Raw genomic sequence first — 7,884 nt, 5'->3', positions numbered from 1 at the left:
GAGGAACTCGACCTGAGCCACGTGCCCAACCGGCTGCGCGACAAGTTCCGTCGGATGTTGAAGAATTATTCCCGCATGTGGGATGGGACCCTTGGTGAAATTAACACCACGGTCCACCGGATCGAGTTGGTCCCGGATAAAAGACCAATTGCGCAAGCCCCGTATCGGACCGGTCCTAAGGCCCGCGAAACTGAAGATGCAGAAGTACAGAAGATGTTGGAGGCAGGTGTAATAGAATCAGCACAGTCAGAATGGGCGTCGCCCGTGTTGCTGGTGCCCAAGCCGGACGGGTCAATGCGCTTTTGCGTAGAGTAACGCAGACTGAACGCAGTGACGGTGAAGGACACGTACCCTTTGCCGCGCATGGACGAGTGTCTGGACTCGCTTGGTGACACCAAGGGTTTCTCCGCGTTGGACGCGATCTCGGGGTATTGGCAGATGCCTATTCCCGAAGCGGACCGCGACAAGACAGCTTTTTCATGTCAATCAGGTCTCTACAGATTCTCAAGAGTGCCCTTCGGGCTTACCAACGCAAGAGCTCGATGACTCCAGTCGTCACAATGCGGATCGCAATCAGGCACCGTGGAACCAACACAAGGTAAGGGGATAGAAATAGAGATAGAAATAGACAAGGATAGGTCAAATAAAGGAAAAGGAAAGGGAACCCCTGAGCGCAAAGGATAACGTAATCTGTGATAAAAGGGAGCGTCTTAGGAAAGACGGACTTCGACCAAGGCGATATTCAACTCTGGCAACTCGGGTTACCTTTACTGACTTGGTGGTCAGAGGGCTAAGGTATATATTGCCCGCCGGAGCCACTACACTAGCTCTCGGCGTTAGATCCTATATCTAATCTAATGTTAAATAACTAATATGCAATTAATTAAAATTAATGATTAAAATAATAAAGTGAAATATTTCACTTGTCACCCCCCACTTTGTCATACCCCTCAATTCCTTTTCTTATCACCCCTTCACGGTGCAGCCGATTCTTGCACTACACTAGAATCTAGAGCCGGGAGCTACTGTACTCGCCCCGGCGGGGCTATATAGCATTGTCCAGTTACTAACCCATGTGAGTAAAGGTAACCCGAGTTGCCGGAGTTAGATCTCGCCTTCGCCGAAGACCGCTTCCGTTCACGCAAGGCGCTTCACTCCTACGCTGCTAACAACATCCTCTATTGCTCAGGGTCCCCTTTCCGTAACCGTTTATTTTTTCTATATCTAATTCCTATCCTTTTCTATCTCCACATCTATTTTTCCCTTAATTGTGTTGGTTCTATTGGATTCGGTCGCGACAGATCCAGTGTTGGTGTGATTGCCATCGAGCTGCAGTTAGGTCGTAGCTCTGCTACATAGTCCTGTTCCGTCGGAAGGCTGTTGCAACGACGCCTCCTTCGAAGGTCATTTCATACAAGACAGTGTTGGTGCCATCAGCGGCGATTGCAATCGCATTGGTGTCGGTGTTTTGCCATCCGGCAACACGTTGGTCGTAGCGTTGCTACATAGTTACGTTCCTGTCGGGTAGTGCTAATCGAGCCCCCGTCGAAGACCTTAAAGCATACTCAAGGTGTCGAGGACGCTCAACGAGCTTTGGTCTTACAATCCAGCGAACCGCGGTCACCTTTCAGTAGACAACGCCCAACCCACACTCGTGGAGCACTCAAGTCTTCACAAGTCTCTACCACTATTATCCTCCCGGGCCGGGCATTTTTCATTAACCCGCCGTCGGAGTTGAGCTACTGTGGGCCGCAAGCCCACACAAGGGTAAAGGGAGTCTCGAACGCTCCGTAGCGCGTGCCATTGGAAGTGGTTGTTGCTGTTGCTGTTTTTCTTCTTTTTGTTTGACTGTCGGACTGTGTTGGCGGCCTGCCAGGCTCATTGCACTACAAAAGTGGTCTCCCGGCCTAGAACGGTTTTGTCGACGACAAGGAAGTTGGTCTGGGTAACGGAGTCTCTTTTTATTTTTTGTTCGTATCTTTTTTTAGATTCGTTTACTACGCCGAACGATGTCAACAAGCGCACTCGGGGACGTCGGTCCCGGGGTGAGTACAAGCGGATCGGCACGGGCGTCGAGGATCCCAAGGGGTCCTGGCACCCGGAGCCAGGCCAATACGCCCACGGATCCCGGAGATCAAGAATCCCCCAGAGGGATTGCCGCGGGCGAAAATGACCTCGACCAGAAGTTCGAGAAGATGGGCAGCGAAATTCGCCGAGAGAATAAGAAAATTCTCGAGGATGAATTGGCCCTAGTGCAAAAGCAACTGGAGTTGCAAGCAGCAAAGTTCCACATCGTGTTGGGAGAGCTAACAGCTAGCGTGGATCTGGTCGAGAAGGAACGGGGGGAGGTGACCGACGGCGCGGAGCCGGAGGTCCTAGCGTCATTGAAACTCTCAGTTAAGGACGCGAGGCGCGACGCGAATCAAGCCCTGGAGTCCTTAGGAAAATTTAGAACAAGCATCGATGACCGATTCGATCGCGCCGCGCAACGCCTCAAGGACCTTGAGCAGGCCGCGGATTAAGCTCCGCAAGGATCGGAGGACGAGCCGCTCCCTTCGGGTAGAGAGGGCGACCGTCGGTCGAAGAAGGACAAGCCCGCTCAACAGCGGAGCTCCAAGTCGAAGTCCTCCAAGAAGGACAAGCAACGTACAAGCAAGAGTCACTGTAGTGACGATCCGGAGGAACGCGACTTACAGTCGGAGTCGCATGGTCCCTGTGAAGATGGTGACGACGGCTCGTCGAACCATTCGGGCGATTCCGAACACTGTTCAGAAGACGGAAACGGAATTTCGTCAAGCAAGAAAATTTCCTCCAGACGAGGCGGAGTCACTTCGTCCGCCTCGCGGGGAGACAAGGACGCGGAACCAGAAGACATATTTGCGAAGATGTCGCAACGCGGCTCGGGCCGCGATGGGAGGAGTTGGAGGAGCTGAATCCGACCAAATACCTCTTCAAAAAATTACTTTCGTACCGGACGTACCGCTTGCGAAACCCGCAGACATACTTGTCCAGTTCCCGGCGGACCGCCATCGAAAAATCAGGAGAGATATTCCACGTAAGGTGAAGAAGGACAACACGTTCACAGGAGAAGACGGCGTGCTTGTGTTGAATTTTTTGGCGAAGTTGGTTCAAGAGTTTGATACTCAGGAGATGAATGAGGGACAAGCGATTCGCTTGTTGCCTGAATTCCTTAACGGCATGGCCCTAAGACAGTACACTTCCGTGTCTCAGACGGCGGGGTCCCACCATGGGAAGGTATCCGCCTGGCCGGAGGCCGTACAGTGGCTATTGAGAAGTTTCGCCACCGACGAGGCGATCCGTCAAGCCGTGCTCGCATTGCGAGAAGTTCAGCAGAGACCGTCTGAAGACGAAATGGAATTTTACATTCGCCTAACGGACGCGAGCAACCGCTGTGGGAATGTTTATTCCGTGGAGGAGCAGATGACCATGTTCATGGAAGGGCTAGATGCCAGTATCAAGCCCATGGTCTCGCAGTATCGACAAGATAATAGAGATGTCTCATTTTTGAGATTAGTAAATTACGCAAAGGCGCATGGCTCAGCGAGCCGCGCCAAGGACAAGAAGACCAAGAAGGTCACGATTCAGACGCCGTCGACGTTCAGGGCGGGTAACAAGCCGAGGGCTTCTTCTTATCCCCGTCGTAAAGGTCACGCCGCCGTCCACTTAGCCGAGGCAATCTCCGCGTCAGAGGAGCTCAGTGCGCAGAGAAGTAATGAAAATTATTATGAGGGAGCGTTCGTCGCCGAAGGCGATTCTATTGGGCCATCGGAAGGCTACGGACACGACGACTACGGGTCAAGCGGGTCGTCAACTTTACCAACGCCCACATACACGACGGAGTCGTTTTCAGAGCCCACGGATCCAGTGATGATGTTCCCGGGGCGCGGCCACACGCCGGCGCCGCGCATTCCGATAGAAGACAAGGTTACAGCGTTTAGAAGGCCAGGCTGGATGGGAAGGCCGCCACATCAAGGAAGGACGCCGGCCCGTGGAGGACCTAGGCCGCAATATCCCGTCAAGAAGCACGGACTGGTGTGCTATCATTGTTACGAAAAGGGGCACGCCGCGCCAACGTGCATTCTTTCCCTCCGGGAAATGAGGCGTTGTCTCCGATGGAGAGATTGGGGATACCATCGACGAGTTATCTGAGGGTCAAGAATTGGTTCGATTCACAGACGCGAGCACGCGAGTGCTTCAACGCCGAGGTCGAACCAACCCTTTAGAGGGCCCGCCGCGGGGCCCGCGTCGTCGGATGTGAGAAGGAACCCGCAACCGCAGGGAAACTAGAGAGGGGAATCTCGAAGGAGTCACGAGAAGTGCAGGTTCAACGTACTGCGTCCGGGACTCAGTCCCGTTCCCCGTCTCTAGCAAAAAAGGAAGGCCTCGACGGGGAGGTAGTTGGAATAGTGGATAGGCCGAAGGAGCGGACTGTTGTCAAGAAAATTCTAAGTCAAGACAAGGATCGTCCGATGGATCAAATTCGTAGGCCCTGGTACTGGGTCAAGCGACAAGAATGTCCTGACAAGATCTTGGTCCTCGCGCGAAAAAACTACAAAGTTTACGCGGATATTGGACAAACGGTCGGATTGATGAGTCGAGTGTTGTCAGTGTTGGACATAGGCGCCGGACCGAATTGGGTTCGAAAGTCGGAACTTCCGGCAGGAATGGAAATGTTGGTGACCTACGGACCGACCCAAGACATCGGCAACGCGAACAATAGGCCACTCCGGACTCTCGGCACAATTAAAATGTCTGTGACGCTTGGAAGATTTGTGGCCGCAGCCGAGTTTATCGTATGCGAAAAACTCGCAGTCCCGCTAATTCTAGGCGCGGACTACTGTGACCGGTTTGTGGAAGCAATTTATCCGAGGAAGAAAACGGTTGAGTTGCCGGATTTCTCGGAGGTTCCGATAGTTAGGCGGTTCTCGACGAGAAAAGGGAAGAAGAATCTCGTCCCGGGAGAGGACGCAAATGACGGAAAGGGGGAGCGAATTTTCCCTAAGGTAAAAGTGGCAAGAGCCACGACTATCGAGCCAGCGACGCAACGCGTCGTGGAATGCACCTGGAAGAGAGCGGGCCTGGTTGCGGTTCAGCCGTACTCGTAGTTATACGAAAGGCACGGGTTGACGTGCACAAATCGTGTCGTTCAGGTTGAGCCTGACAGGCCATTTCGTTTACTCGTTGCAAATTTTAGGACGTACCCTGTCAGGGTGCAAAAAGGCCAAGTGGTGGCAGAATTATTACCGCACCCGAGAGCCGCGCTCGAGAGCAAAACCACCATCGGTGAAGTTCTCGGAATTCAAGAAAGGAAGAAGGAAAACTTCCCTGATTCCACCAAGGCGACTACGGGCGAGACAAGATGCGAACCGTCGGATCAAGATCGCGAGGACCAGCAAGGAGAACGGGAGGAAAGGCTCTCCGCGACGGCAATTACGAAGCCGGAGCAGCGGATTGAGTCCCCACCGCCGGATGTGGAGGACCTCGACCTGAGCCACGTACCGGAACGGCTGCGCAAGCGGTTCCGACGGATGTTGAAGAAATACTCTAAGATGTGGGATGGAACCCTTGGTGAAATTAATACCACGGTCCACCGGATCGAGCTGGTCCCGGAGACCAGGCCCATCGCACAAGCTCCCTATCGAGCCGGTCCAAAGGCTTGGGAGGTCGCGGACGCAGAAGTACAGAAGATGTTAGAAGCAGCAGTCATCGAACCGGCGCAGTCAGAATGGGCGTCGCCCGTTTTATTAGTGCCCAAACCGGACGGATCGATGCGCTTTTCCGTAGACTACCGCAGGTTAAACGCGGTGACGGTGAAGGACACGTACCCTTTGCCGCGCATGGACGAGTGTCTGGACTCGCTTGGTGACACCAAGGTTTTCTCCGCGTTGGACGAGATCTCGGGGTATTGGCAGATGCCTATTTCCGAAGCAGACCGCGACAAGACAGCTTTTTCATGTCAATCAGGTCTCTACAGATTCTCAAGAGTGCCCCTCGGGCTTACCAACGCGCCGGCGACGTTTCAGAGATCCATGGATATACTGCTCTCTCCGTTCCGATGGAAGTCGTGTCTGGTGTATTTGGATGATATCATCACCTTCAGCAAGTCTTGGGAAGAACAAATTGTTCATGTTGATGAAATACTGTCTGTATTGGAGAAGGCAGGTGTGAAGCTCAAGCTTCGCAAGTGCGAATTTTTCGTCGAAAAGATCAAGTACCTGGGCCATGTCGTTCGGCCATGTACATTGGAAGTTGACGCGGCGCGAACCATCGCATTGGAACAAGTGAGGTACCCTCAAACGCAGACACAGCTCAGAAGCTTCCTAGGACTTTGCAATGTCTACCGTAGGTTCGTTCCGCATTATGCGAAAATTGCGCATCCTCTAAACGAACTACTGAAGAAGGGACAACCGGTCCAGTTGGAAGGATTCGACGAACCGTGCAAGAAAGCTATTCATAAGCTCAAGGACGCCATCTTGGCACCACCGGTGTTGGCGCTGCCGAAGAAAGACCAACCATACTCGGTAGACGCCGATGCAAGCGACTATCAAATCGGCGCTGCATTATTTCTAACGCATCAGGATGGGCAACGTAAACCCATCGAGTTCTTTTCAAGAAGTTAGCCGCAGCCGAGAGAAACTATTCTGTATCAGAAAAAGAATGTCTAGCCGTAATTTGGGCCGTACAGACTAAGACCATATCTATATGGCGAGCACTTCATTGTTCATACCGACCATGTCTCATTGAGGTGGTTGATGAATGTAACCGACCCCAGCTGGAGATTAATACGATGGAGGCTCCACCTCTCGGAATTTGATTTCGAAATCAAGTACAAGAAGGGCAAGGCTAACAGCCAAGCTGATGCCCTGTCAAGATTACGGACCGCAGGAGAAACCGTCGACGAAATCGACGACGAAATCCCATGCTTTATGGTCGAACCGGCCAAGGGTACAGTGAAGGATGAGGACAGTTTTGACGCGGTAGACGACATCCTCGCTCTTGAGGGGGGGCGCCTCTGATCGCCTCGATCACTTTCAAGCTGTCACTTCAGAGGAGCTCATTCGCGAGCAAGCCGTCGACCCCTTCTGCAACCGCATCGAGGAAGAAATGGACGCCGAAAAGGTGAGAACGCTCAGCATGGAGACCGAGGAACTCCAAGGAACTCTATGCCATACTGCGGCGGAGTTTCTACAAGTGGTGATACCAGAATCGTTAAGGGACCGCGTCCTAGAGTTGAGCCACTACGCAAAATTGGCAGGCCACCCGGGAGGCAGGAAACTTTACAAGACATTGAGAAAATATTTTTATTGGCCTACGATGGCCCTGGACTGCTACGCAATTGCGAAAAATTGCGCTGCATGCGCGCGAGAACCAGTTAAGTTGAGGAAGAATACGAAAGAAATGAAGCTGTTTACGCCAAAGGCTCCTTTGGAGTTCGTCGCAGTCGACATTCTCGGTGAGGTAACCACCATCAAACGAAGGAATCGCTACATCCTCGTGATCAGCGATCGATATTCCAAATTGGTACGAACCGTACCTCTCAAGAAAATTACTGCCGCACACATAGTGCAAGCCTTAGTGCATCATTGGGTATTCGTATACGGACCACCGGTCAAGCTGTTGTCCGACAATGGGACACAGTTTACGGCTCGGTTCTTCCAAAACATTTGTCGAATTTTGGGGATACGCAACGTCTTCACGACCACCTATCACCTTCAGACCAACGGCCAAGTTGAAATATTTAATCGCAAGCTGACCTCCGCGTTGTGAAAGTATGTCGGAGAACATCCCAAGGACTGAGTCCTATTTAGCCACGCTGTGACGTTCGCATACAACACGCAAGTTTATTGAACTACGAACATCGCG

This window comes from Chondrus crispus, genomic scaffold, assembly GCF_000350225.1.
Source record: "Chondrus crispus Stackhouse genomic scaffold, scaffold_20, whole genome shotgun sequence".
Classification (NCBI taxonomy): domain Eukaryota; phylum Rhodophyta; class Florideophyceae; order Gigartinales; family Gigartinaceae; genus Chondrus; species Chondrus crispus.
Note: the sequence above shows the minus strand (reverse complement) of the source record.